Source organism: Myodes glareolus, chromosome 1 (assembly GCF_982192425.1).
Source record: "Myodes glareolus chromosome 1, mMyoGla1.1, whole genome shotgun sequence".
Classification (NCBI taxonomy): Eukaryota; Metazoa; Chordata; class Mammalia; order Rodentia; family Cricetidae; genus Myodes; species Myodes glareolus.
The window spans coordinates 57505059-57519254 of record NC_142026.1 but is presented as its reverse complement, the minus strand read 5'-3'; the positions used below and the strand labels follow the sequence as shown (position 1 = coordinate 57519254).

General features: G+C 44.7%; 1 pseudogene; it reads right to left on the bottom strand.

Annotated features, from left to right (window-relative positions):
• Window positions 1-1772: 1772 nt before the first annotated feature.
• Window positions 1773-2761, bottom strand: LOC125404913 (large ribosomal subunit protein uL10 pseudogene; annotated as a pseudogene).
• Window positions 2762-14196: the final 11435 nt, after the last annotated feature.

Here is a 14196-nt window from a genome sequence, read left to right as displayed (position 1 = left end):
AACACTTCAGCTGGGCAGTGGTGATGCACACCTTTAATTCCAGCACTCGAGACAGAGGCAGGTGAATGTCTGTGAGTTCAAGGTCAGCCTGGTCCACAGAACTTTCCAAGACAACCAGGGCTACACAGAGAAACCCCATCTCAAAATCTCCACACACAGGAAAAACAAAGACTCAAACACTTCAAACAAAAGGGAGCAATCACAAAAGGTAGTCCAAAGCCTAAGACTCCAGATTTCAAGCCACATGCAATGCTCTGTGGGATCTCTCACTGTATTTGGGGAAACACCATCTCCATTCATACTTTCCCAGGGAGAGGTACATGTTAATGCCTGCATACACTGCCTCCCTTACACCTTCTCAGTTCCTGAGGGCTACTGATGTCAGTTTAGTGACATCTGGTCAAGTTAGTTTAGCTGCAAGGGAGTCCACAAACAACTTCCCCATAAGTCTCCTAGCGGAAATCTACTTTATCTTTTCGGACCTATTTTGGGAAGTCATACTACATTTCTGTGATTCCCTTCTCTTATGAGTGAGCTAGTGAAGTTGGTTTGAACTGAAGCCTCCTTTTATGATAATAGAAATGTCAAAGAAGGGGATGAGGTGTCTCAGTAGAATGATTGCTTAGTGAGCAAAGGACTTGCTTTAATATCCAAAGAGCATTTGTCCTTCAATACCAGCACTTGAGAGGAAGAGGCAAGTGAATTTTCTGAGTTTGACGCAGGGAGTTCCATTCCAGGCAGGCAGATATCTGAGTCTGAGGCTATCCTGGTCTGTAAATGGTGTTTCAGGACAGCCAAGGTTACATAGAGAAATCCTGTCTAAAAAAAAGCTAGGCTAGGCATGTAAAGGCATGTGCTTGTAGTAACCCCAGCAGCCCTGGGGAGACAGGGACAGAAGGGACCAGCCGACAGATATTTCTTAACCTGTTGAACCATCTCAAAACCAAGCTTCCCAAGTAAGAACACTCAAGGTCTCTGGCCTCCACGTGTGTGTTTGAAGGAGTTTGTGCATGCACACTCAGACACACTCAGACACACACACACACACACACACACACACACCCCAAAATATTTTAAAAAGGGAATGAAAGCCAGGTGTTGTTGTTGTACGCCTTTAATTCCTGCACTCAGGAGGCAGAGGCAGGTGGATCTCTGTGAGTTTGAGGCCATCTGGTCTATAAGAACTTGTTCCAAGGACAGGCTCCAAAGCTACAGAGAAACCGTGTCTTGGAAAAAAACCAAAAAAAAAAAATGGAATTTATAACTGCTTCATCCATCTTTCCTCATAATTACAGTATAACCATGAATATTTTTAATTTTCCTTTTTTTTTTGGTTTTTATTGAGACAGGGTTTCTCTGTAGCTTTGAGCCTGTGCTGAATCTCACTTGTAGACTGAGCTGGTCTTGAAGTCACAGAGATCCACCTGTCTCTGTCTCTTGAGTGCTGGGATTAAAGGCATGCACTACCACCATGGGCGACCATTAATATTTTATGTGAGAGTTCTGTAACTAATTTTATTTCTGGTTGGTTTGTTGGTTTTTCATCTAGCCTGGGCTGCCCTTGAACTTGTTATTTAGCCCAGGTTGGCCTTGAGCTCCTAATTCAGCCAAGTACTGGGATTATAGATACATACCACTGCAAGAGACAAAGGTCTTACTATGTAGTCCTGGCTGACCTTGGACTCTTTTTTTTTTTTTTTTTAAATAGAGAAGTAAGGCTTTATTTCCATGTTTCTCAAACTAAGCTGACTGAGTTGGTTGCTCTGAGGGGATTAGTCAAGGAGACCAAATCCCACATCTTCAGCTGATTCTTCGCACTCTTTCTGGCTTCAGGGCTTCCGCCTTGACTGGGGCAGCAGCAGGAGCAGCAGCAATGGCAGCTGCAGTCGCTGAGGCAGCAGCTACAAATGCAGATGCAGCCAAGAAGGCCTGAACCTTTTCAACAAGTGCGAAGGTAAACTCAGTCTCCACAGGCAAAGCCAGGACCCGCTTGTATCGGTTGATGACTGAGTGTGGCACCGAGGCAACAGTCGGGTAACCAATTCGCAGACAAACGCTGGCGACATTTGCGACACCCTCTCGGATGTGAGAATGAGTGGGCTCCGTGGTGTCAAGCACCTGCTGGATGACTGCCCGAAGAAAGGGGAGATATTCACCATGTACAGCAGTGTGGCTTCACAGGCTCCTTTGTCTCCACTTTATCATCTGCCCATCACGTAGAATTTTAGTGGTATTCCGGAGATCTTAGCATGTCTAAAGCTTGGAGAAAGAGGGCTTCTCGGGCCTCAGACCAGTGTTCTGGGCTGGCACAGTGACCTCACACAGGGCGATGGCACCAGCTTGGCCAGCAGCATGTCCCTTGGATAGCACCAAGCCCACATTCCTCTGGAATGAGGCAGCAGTTTCTCCAGAGCTGGGTTTTCCAGATGACCTGGGTAGCCTGTGCATTCTGGTGTTCTTGCTCATCAGCCCCTCAGCCTTTGATTGCAGGGATGTGTGGGTCTCATGTGGACCCTCTTCCCTCTGCAGGGACGTGTGGGTCTCGTGTGGACCCGCTTCCTTCGCAGGGATGTGTAGATCCTCTGTGGGCTTGCTTCCCTCACATAGACATGTGTATCCGCTGTGGACTTGCTTCCCTCACATGGATATGTGGGTCCGCTGTGGACCCGCTTCCCTTGCAGGGACATGTGGATCTCGTGTGGATCTGCTTCCCTTGCAGAGACGTGTGGATCTGGTATGGTCTGCCTCCACAGTGAAGCATTTTGGGTAATCATCCAAAAGTTGAATGATCTCTCTCCTCCCTCCCCCAAGACAGGGTTTCTCTATGTAACAACACTGGCTGTCCTGGAACTCATTTTTTAGACCAGGCTGGTCTCGAACTCACAGAGATCCACCTACCTCAGACTCCCAAGTGCTGGGATTAAAGGTATGGCCACTACCGCCCGACTTAATTTACATTAACCCATATTTTTATCTACACTTTGCCACATGGCTTGGTACCTTTTCTTAGTACAGCTTGTCTGTCTTGCCTCCCTCTGTGTCTATTTGCTACTCCAGACTCTGTCCTTTCTCCCAGGGTTCCCCCTAGTCTATCTCTCCCACCCAATCTCTTCCTGTCCAGCTATTGGTCAGTCAGCTTCTTTAGTAAACCAATCACAGCAGCATATGTAAAGGAATGTTCCACAGGATGATGCTGAGGAAGTAGGTTGTCCTGTCTTCCCAGGACATCACAGCAGTACATCAAGGATTGTCACACAGCTTTAAAGACGACATCATTCTAATGATGCCTGTTGAGTGAGGCTGGCCTTGGACTCTTAATCCTTCTGCCTCAGCTTCTGGAGCGTTAGAATTACAGGTGTTTAGCACCACTCCTGGCTAGTGGGTTTTTTTTTGTTTGTTTTGTTTGTTTGTTTGTTTTGTTTTGTTTTGAGAGAGCCACGTTGTCATACGGCTGCTGAACTTATGAGCTCAATGGCTCTTTTCTCCCCAGCGTCCCTATTAACTGGAATTACAGGCATGTGCCCCCTTGCCTAGCTTTCAGGGCATATATAGATAATGTGTCACAGAAGAGGGGCAGAGGTTTGTAAGGCCAGAATACCAGGAAGTCTGCTGTGAAAACACTCTCTCCTACAAATGGCTGTGTAGACAAGGTTGGAACGATGGCAGTATCAGTAGGTATGCCAACATGGAAGGGGAAAACTGCATGAGCGCCTCTAGAAAGGACAGGCACTGCTGGGAGAAGGAGAATTAGCCTCTCCAAGGGATGAATCTCATTGTCGGTTGTCTACTATGGAGTGGTCAGTCCTGAAAAAATATACACACAAGCAACAAAATGGTTCAGCAGGTTATATTTATAGATGTGTGCATACGTATACATACATATGTAACACTAATAATCAAAGAATAAGAGTATCAGTTTGAGAGTGGGGAGACATGGGAAGGGTTGTAGAGAGTCATGGAGCAGTTGGAGGGAGGGTACAATAAAGGAAGGAGGAAAGCTGTATAATTCTGCTTCAATTAAAAACATTTAAAAATAAAGATATATGCATATATATATGTATGTATGTATGTATGTACATATTGGTTTTTCGAGACAGGGTTTCTCAGTTGCTCCTATGGAGCCAGTCCTGAAACTCACTCTGTAGTCCAGGTTGACCTCGGCTCACAGAGATCTGCCTGCCTCTGTCTACCAAGTGCTGGGATTAAAGGCGCATACCACCACCGCCCAGCATAAGGATTTTTTTTTAATCGTTTATTTATTTTACATGATGGTGGTGGTGTGTGCGTGGTGTGTGCCACAGCACAAGCGTGGCAGTCCAAAGACAGCTCGTGGGGATTCTCTTATTTCACAGTATGGGTCCAGGAAACTAAAGTCAGGGTTTCCAGTTTTCTCCTCTACCTGCTGAGCCATTTGCCTATCCTAATTTTTTAGTGTTTGTTTTTTGAGACAGGGTCTCGCTATGGTCCTTGCCCGTCCTAGAACTCCCTGTGTAGACCAGGCTGACCCTAATCTTTTAAATTATATTTAAATTTTTTATTTAGTCAGGCACGGTGGTGCATACCTATAATCCCAGTACTTAGGAGGCGGAGGCAGGTGGATCACAACTCCTAAAGATCTCTCTCTCTCTCTCTCTCTCTCTCTCTCTCTCTCTCTCTCTCTCTCTCTCTCTCTCCCACTCCTCCAAGAAACTAGAAGAGAGCATGGGATTCCTTAGAACTGGAGTGGCAGGTGGTCATGAGCCACTTGATGTGGATGCTGGGAACCAAACTTTGGTCCTATCCAAGAGCGGCAAACTCAGCCGGGCAGTGGTGGCGCACACGTTTAATCCCAGCACTCGGGAGGCAGAGACAGGCAGATCTCTATGAGTTCGAGACCAGCCTGGTCTACAAGAGCGAGTTCCAGGACAGGCTCCATAGCTACAGAGGAACCCTGTCTCGAAAACCAACCAACCAAACAACAACAACAAAACAAAGAGCAGCAAGCTTTCTTAACCCCTGAGCCAATTCTCCAGTCCTTCACTTTCTCTCTGGTTAACTGTTAGGTGATGTAACCGCCCATTCTGTCTCTTATGGGCTCCTGTCCCACCCAGGACTGTCTTGAATAGATACACTAAGTAATTTTGTTTAGCTGAGTATTTGGTGTTGGTGTTACTGAGACAATGTAGCATCCTTTCCCACTCAGCCCTCTGGTGTATCTGTGGGGATGTCTCCTTGCATAATTTACTATGCTTCTTGACCACCATGACCATTTGCTTACCACTGGGTGCCCTCAGTTTCTCTGTATGTCAGACTGAATCCCTTGGTTTGCTCAGTGTGTTGAAACAAGTCAACAATTATGTCAATTTCACCTAAAAGGAGCTCTCAGGCCTGCTGTCCCTTCTGTCTGCCTTCCATTTCCTATGGGTGAGCAGGAGGTTGGAACCCAGAGGATGCGGCTATTCAAAAACTCCCTTTACCATCACCCTGAGGATTTCCTTCGTCCCCCCCCCCCCTCAGCCACCTGTTTTGGGCCTATTTTCATAGGTATCTGGAGCTATGGATTCCTCCCAGTTTGGAAGTTTTTGGTTCATTGAGTGTTTCTTTCTGCTCAGGATTAAGGTTCTCAGGCCTAAGAAGATACTTTTCATCTGGTGCTCAATTCATTCCCTTCCCCTCTTTCTCTATTCCTTCCAGGAAATAACACCTGAATTGGTCTGCGAAGCTTTAGTATTATAGCAGGCTGCCTTATAAAGCAAAAAGATTTATTATCTCATAGTTTGAGAGCTGAAAGTCCAAAGTCACATAGTTGACTCTTGTGAGCTACCCACTGAGGACAATAGATAGCCCTTGAGGGACAAGCGATCATATTGCCAAACAGCTCACTCCCACATAACTTATCTCTCTCCCTCTCTCCCTCCTTCCTCCTTTCTCTCCCTCTCTATTCTATTACCTTTCTGAGGTGTCTGTGTGTGTGAGAGAAAGAAGCTCTTCTCACATAATCCAAATCCGTAACCCCCCTACTTCTGCTCTAGAAGACTGGGATTTTAGCCATGTGCCACCACACCTGGCATTCGTCCCTTGGGCTCACAAAGTAACTAAAATATGGGTAAAAGCATGGTATCCTTCCCCTCATTTTTTTCTGTCTCCTTTGTCTTAAAACTTTGGGTCACAGTCCTATCCAGCTATAGCACCTGTAAGTCACGTCAACAATCAGCATGACACAGTAATCCTAAGGGCTCCGTAGTGGAGCACACACCTTGGTCGTAACAAACAGCTCTCTAATTGGATTTAAGACCTCCTCAACAGGAGGGAAACCATGCCTTGTACTAGAAACCTAGCTAATTACTCAGCACTAATGATGTCATGGTTATTGGAGGAGAATCTACAACCACTAATTTACTAACCCAACACAATCCCTAACAACAATCTATAAACATTTCCTTTATTCCCACAGAGAATGTGGTCTTCACTCCTCATTGAGGAAACTTCTCTTTGCAACAGAGAGAAATCACTGCAGGAAACCACAGCCAGTCAAAAGGCACACTTGTGGGGCCCAGTCCCAGCAGACACAAAAGCACTCCAGCACCTAAGGCTCAAGGAACATTGCAAAAAAGAGGTGGAAAGATTGTAAGGGCCAGAGGACCAGGGAGTTTGTGACTCCTAGTAATAACAAAAGCTGTACTCATAAAGTCTTATTGTAGTAGGAGATTGCTTATTCGTTCCCAGCCGCCCAGACCTGAAGTAATTACACAGAAACTATATTAATTACAACACTGTTTGGCCAATAACTTAGACATATTTCTAGCTAACTCTTACAACTTAAATTAACCAATTTCTATTAATCCGTGAATTACCATGAGGCTGTGGCCTACCAGTAAGGTAAGGTAAGGTTCCTGTGGGTGTCTTTCTCCTTCAGCAGCTACATGGCGTCTCTCTGACTCTGCCTACTTTCTCTCTATATTTTTGTTCAGATTTCTCACCTGGCTTTATTCTGCCCTTCTGAGGCCCACAACAGCTGCTTTATTAACCAATGATAACAAACCATATTCACAGCATACAAAGAGGAGTTTCACATCACCTCCCCTTTCCTGTCTAATTGAAAAAGAAGATTTTAACTTTAACATAGCAAGATTATATACAACAAAAATAGTTCTCAAGCAAGAATTATAGTTACAATATTTAGTCCATTTACATTTGGCAAATTAAAAAATACTCTATCATCATCTATCCTATCTTTGTGAGTCTAAAGTTGTAATCTAATCTATCTTTTATAATTATAACCATCTATTTTCAGCTCCATCAAAGGCTCAGAAGAATATACTATTACCTAAGTAAACAGGAAGTGCATTGTAAGCAACTTCCAAAACTCTAGAATTGACAGAGACCTCTTGCTGCTTGGACAGTCACCCAAAGTTCTTCTGTAACACTGGGGATCCATCTTCAGCCTACAGGCCCATAGTATCCATCAGACTTTTCCATGAAGCAGGAAATTTCAAAGACAGTTTCGCCTATATTGGCAGTTTGTCAGTCACTTTTTTCTATGTCCTGCAAAATGTCTGGCAAACTCTTTTGTGAAACAGGAACCCTGAAGAACTGTCTCACCTTCTTTAGACAACTTCAGCAGTCATTTTTCTGCAGGTCCTGCATGTCCAGTTTATACAGCAGACCATCAAGCAGTCCTGGCAAGAGAAGTTTCTTGCCCAGATGACTAGCCATGTCACATTGAAGGCAAATTCCATAATGAGTTTCTTCAATGCCCAGCAACCTCTCTGAAGTAATTGGTGCTGCCAGAAGCAAACACGTCTCACTGTCAAGAAAAGTCTAAGTTCTTAAAACATTTTAAATGCCATATTCTGTATGTCTTTGAAAGACTTTAAGAATACCTATCAATTTGAAATATATCTCTGTACGTCTAGACAACCTAACTACAAGTTTGACTATTTTAAATGACTATTTATTAATCTGTACTTTTAAACCATATATTACATTTTTAGATGAGCTGCACAAACATAATACCTTAAACAAGAGCCTAAATACATACATATAACAAAATTGACCTTAAAATTGTATAAATAGTCCAAGATCCATACCAGTGCAAAATATTCATCTCTATATCATATCTCCCTATAAATGAAACAAACATTTATAAACAATCGTCTAGGGAATTTGAGCATTGTTCTCTAGACTATTTCCTACTGACTGGGGACGTTGTTAATCAGGTCTTTCATGGGGCATCCTGTGTGGCAGGTCCATCTCAGTCAGCAACCCTGAAGCTGTCATAGATGTTGGACCATCTGGGCCATTGCTTCAGGGAGTCTTGTTTGATCAAGCCACATTAGCCTGGAAGGAATCCTCAGCTTCTATCCTCTGTGGAAACAAAAGCAGAACCTCTTTTCCAAAGCAACCAAATTTTTCCTTAGACCCAAAATTTGAAGTGAAGATACCCTTATAATGTATATGTATATTGGTTTAACTTTGCAGCCCATACATTGAAATGTCTCTCTGTACTTAGCTCATTCATAGTAAAACATTTAAAGAAAACACAATAATATACATAATCTAGACTCTGTGTATTTTCCATCTTTATGTGGCTTCTTTTTTACTCTTACTTGTTAATATTTATTTTATTATATTTACTCCTTTAATCTATGTCTGTCTTTTTATAACTGTGTATACTCTTTTTCCCGTCTCTCCCAAGCCTATGTACATTTTTTAAAACACACTGTGTCTCATTTAGGTTTTTTATGTTTGAATCTGTTCTACTGTGTATTTGAAATTCTTTTTTGACAAGGAGCATTTTAAAATGGCATGCAGTGTAGTTGTGGCAGCCCTGGAGGATGGCTTCACCTCTCTTGGCCTTTCAATATGGTGGAGGTACATTTATTGCCAACTCTGGGACTGCTGGGTAGGAGCCATGCTTACCTCCTCAACTTTGGGAAGCCCCATGCAGCACATAAGCCCTTTTTGTCTGAGTAAAAGCTAAATCTGCTATGCAGCGTGCTGTGAGACCTGGAAATGTCTCCGTGTACGGTGGTGGGAATCCGCCATACTTTCCTGCTTCTGCACACCCAGCAGACCCTATCCATTGCCTGCATTGGTGGGATTGCTGAGCAGCAGGCTTGCTCTCAGCTACTCTCCTAACCCTGAGCAGATATACAATCACCGGGACCCAAAGCATGTGGCTGGCCATGCGGGTTAGCCCCAAATGTGTGGACGCCATTTATAGGCGGTGGCTAGGATCAAGGCTGCTTTGCCTTTTGGCTCTGCCCAGTCCTACATGGCGGAGTTACATTTACTGCCAGCTCTACAAGCCAAGGTCTCTGCCCAGCTCCAGGAACACAGTGTGTCCACTTTGCCATCAATCAACCTGTAGCCCTCTGCTCACAAACCCCGTAGCCAGACTTCCCAATAGAGCTTTCTGTGCCAGTACAAACCCGGAAGCTGTCCCCTAAGAAGCTGCACAGCCTTCTCTACCAATGCTGAGTCGTCAGGAAGACCTCTCTTAAAGGAGCCCCAGCGCCTCTGCTCACCTCCCGCAAACAGAGCCCACCTGGGGGGAAAAAGTGGCTACCAAGAAGCTGCGCCAAATTCTGTTCTTTTGTGTCTAGAATTCCTTTCCAAGCTCTCTCAGGTGTTTTTTTGTTTTTTGTTTTTTGTTTTTGTTTTTGAGACAGGGTTTCTCTGCTGCTTTGGAGTCTGGCCTGGAACTAGCTCTTGTAGACCAGGCTCTCTCAGGTTTTATATGGATTTAGTCACCCCACGCCAATCTGTTTCAATTTATAATAAAATAATCCCACACTATCCCAGAATGGAGTACAATAAAGGTTTATTTATTTAGGTGGTGAACTCACAGAAAGGGCAGCGATCCGCTGTGTCTCTGTGTGCACTGGGAACTGGAACCGAATCCAGCAGCCAAGAGGCCCCGAGATCACGCCCAAATGGGCTGATAGCGTAAAGGCTATTGGCTGAAGGAGTTCCCACAGCATCTTATCAACGTGACCACCGAACTATGAGCTGAACAAAGGCAACACTAATAGACAAGTCAAAGTAGACGGGAAAGGTCCACAGGCCTCAGCCCTACACAAAACTGCAGGCAACAGAGGGAAGTGAAGAGTGGAAGAGGCATCTTCTTCCGCGAAGAGCACATGAGTTAGTCGTCCAGTGCCAAACACTCAGCCCTGCAAATATACATATAGATACCGTTAGATAGACTGAACAGTTCATATTTAAACATATATTCAAATATATGTATATTCATATATATTCAATATATAAGGGGGAAGAGGCTTGGATTTTAAAGGATTAGGGAGGGATATATGGTAGGATTTGGAGGGAGGAAAGGGAAGGGAGAAATGTTATAATTATATTAAAATATCAAACCAAACAAAGACCTTGGGGTAAGTCACCCATTCAGTGCTGTTAATCACTCCAGGATGGGTGGCCAACGCATCTCGTACTCTTTGGAGCTGCCATTGAGGAGGCTGGGGAAACGGCTCAGTTGGTAAAGTGCTTGTCCCACAAGCATGAGAAGCTGAATTTGATCCTCAGTACCCACGTAAGATACTGGGCATCGCAGAGCACACTTGTAATCCCAGCTCTGGGGATTTGGAGACAGACAGCTCCCTGGGGGTTGCTGGCTAGGTGACCTAACCAAATCATCGTACTTCAGGCTGTCTCCAAAAACTGGATTGCCACAGCTGGCGGTGCCTGTCTTCCATCACAACACTCAGTAGGCAGAGGCAGGCAGATATCTGCGGGTTCTAGGCCAGCCTGGTCTGCACAAGGAGACTTGGTAAGCGGGGAAAGACGGGAAGTCAGAGGAGAGAGCCATCCAGAGCATTTTATTATCAGGCCCTGAAATGTACAAGATCTAGTTTATCACCTAGAAATGCTTGCTGCACAAATAGAACAGCGAAAAATGGATGCCTGGTAAAATCATACTGTCAACTTAAAATAATCAAGCACTTTTAATTAAATAAGTTCACAAACAGAGCTGAACACTACGAGAAAAGGCCTGCCCTCAGCAGAGACCAGAGTTTTCAATTCACTATAGTTATCATTAGAATCATCTGCTTTCCCACAGGTGCAGTGACTCTGATCTTTAATCCCAGCAGTGGGGAGGCTGAGACTACAGAGAGACTTAATCTAAACAGAAAGAAAGAGAAGGCTAGAGAGATGGGTGAGTGGTTAAGAGTACTGGCTATTCTTCCAGAGGACTCAGGTTCTGTTCCCAAGACCCACAAGTGGCTCACAACTGTCTATAACTGCAGTTCTGGGAGATCCTACGCCCTCTTCTGATTCCTCAGGTACTGCACTCACATGGCACACATACCTATATGCAGGCTAAACACCCATACACATAAAATAAAAACAAACAAAACTCACGTCAGACACTCATAAGTCCCTGTAATTCCAGTTTCAGGGGATTCAACACCCTCTTTTTTCTTTCTTTCTTTCTTTCTTTCTTTCTTTCTTTCTTTTTTTTAAGACAGGTTTCTCTGTGTAACAGTCCTGGCTGTCCTGAAATTAGCTCTTGTAGACCAGGTTGGCCTCAAACTCACTGAGATCCCCCTGCCTCTGCCTCCTGAGTGCTGGGATTAAGAGCTAGCGACACCACTGCTCGGCCCAACACCCTCTTTTAGTTGTCCCAGGCACTATGCTTGTGTGCACATACTCCACCCCAGACACACACTTAAGTCAAAATAAAATCTTTAAAGTTTAGATTTTCATCAAATCATTAATATTATTATCTTCTCATTCTATCATTTCTTTATTCTTTTTCATTTTCTGTTTTGGTTAGTTGTTGTTGGTGGGTTATCTTTTGTTTTGTTTTGTTTTGAAGACAGGATTTCACTGTATAGTTCTGGCTGGCCTGGAACTTGCTCTGTAGACCAGGCTAGCCTCGAACTCACAGAGATCTGCCTGCTTCTGCCTCCTGAGGGCTGGGATTAAAGGCAGGTGCCACCATCACCCAGCTTCACTTCATCATTTTCATTGTGTATAAAAAATAATAAAAATTCTAACAGGTCGGGCAGTGGTGGCACACACCTTTAATTCAGCACTCGGGAGGCAGAGGCAGGCAGATCTCTGTTATAGGCACCAAAGCTAAGAGAAACTTTGTCTCAAAAAAGCCAATACACACACACACACACACACACACACACACACACACACACATATTCCAACAGACTGACGTTGATGGGTGGAGTCCTGGGTTGTCTTGGGTTTTAAGTTCCCACGGCAGAGCTCAGGATGTGGCTCAGTTGGTAGGGTGCCTGTCTAGCAAAGACAAACTCTGGGTTCAACCCCCAAGATTGCATAAACCAGTTGTGGTGGCACATGCCTAGCACTTGCGAGGTAGAGAGGATCAAGAATTCAAGCCTATCCTTGGCTAATTAAGTTCAAGGGTAGCCTGGGCTATATAAAATTTTATCTTAAAAATGAAACAAAACAATAACGGCAACCCCCCCCAAAAAAAACCTCAAGGACCTATTCAGTTAAAATCTTTCTTAATCCATAGCATGTTTCTGTAAAAATGAGTCATAGGAAATAAATACATTCACCAATGAATTAAAAATGAAAAAGTATGTTTAAGGGGATATTACTCAGAGTTTATAACAAAGATCATTGATACAAACAGGAATCAGTCAGGGCCTCAGCACATCTCTGTTCCCAGACAGGAGGCAGATATAGGAACTGATAAAGGATTGAACACAAGCGTTTGGCCAATCGCTGAGGACAAGCCCAGACCTGCGAAGAGCTGTGCATGAACTCAGATCCAGCTGATGAAGAAATGAGAGGCCAGTCAATCCGTGGGAACCAGTAATAAGGCAGCGAGGTTCAGACGAGTGTCAGACAGTGATTTACACAGAGCGTGAAGTTAGAATAATAGGAGCCACAATTTTTGGCCTAATTGTGACAAGCAGAGGGTGTTGTAATGTGAAACCTGTGTCCTCTGGTTCAGCCCTCTGATGTGTCCCTGTCCTGTAGAATCCCAAGGTAAAGCCTTCAAAACCTGCTCTAAGATGTTTCTCTCTAACCCAAGGTTTGCTATTAAATTTGAATTGTGTGCATGTGTGTGTGTGCCACGTGTGTGGGTGCCTGAAGAGGCCAGAAGAGGGCGTCAGATCCCTGAAGTTTTAAGCAGTGATGAGATCCCTGATGAGGGTGCTGGGAACTGAACTAGGGTTCTCTGCAAGAGCAGCCATGATCTTAACCACTGAGGCATCCCTCCAGCCATTGTTCATTTGGGTTGTTGTTTTGCTTTTTGTGACAGGGTCCCTCTATGTAGCCCTGGCTATCTCTGAGCTCTCTGTCTCTCTCTCTGTCTCTCTCTCTGTCTCTCTCTCTCTGTCTCTCTCTCTCTGTCTCTCTGTCTCTCTCTCTCTCTCTCTCTCTAATATATATATATATATATATATATATATATATATATATATATATATATATATATATATATATATAAGGCTGGTCTCTAACTCTTAGAGATCTTCCTGCTTCTGCCTCCCAGGTGCTGAGATTACGGGCGTTCGCCACCAAGCCCGGCAGTTGCTATTTTTTGAGACAGTAGTGTGCAGCCCATGCTGGCTTCAAACTCAGTATGAGTTCAGGGATGAACTTAAGATGATTCTCCTGCCTCCACCTCCAAGTGCTGATTTCCAGGTGTGGGTCATCATGCCCTGCTCAAGTCTGTTTTCTCCTACACAAAAGAGGGGTGCTGTTCCCTAGCATTGCAGTGCCCCACCTTTTCTTGAATCTTCTGCTCCCCCTCTGGACCTCCACGTGGGAGGCTTTGACGTGTATTCTGGGGATAGGAATCTGGGTACTGGGACGGAGGAACAGAGAGGAAGCAGTCTCCACCCAGCTTTCTATTCCCAGTAAGCATCTGGCCCAGGGCTCTACCACCTGGTGGGTGGGGCAGAGGAGGGTGGTGGGGGTAGGGATGGAGAAGATCTTCCAGGAAGGCTGCTGGGCTGTTAGGAATGGTAACTGGTCCGCACTTCCACCCTCTTCTGCGTGCCTTCTAGAAACTTCCTTTTCCATTCTTTCTGATTTCCCCCACACTTTCTCTAGAGTCCTGGTGGCTGAAACCCGGGCTCTTTACAGTGTCCCAACTGTGTTTACTTTATCTAGGTGGTGACTGGAACTGGGGCACCCTCCAACCCCTATCCCACCTCACCCTAACTGGGTGGGAAGATGGGCTCAGGTCAGAAGTGT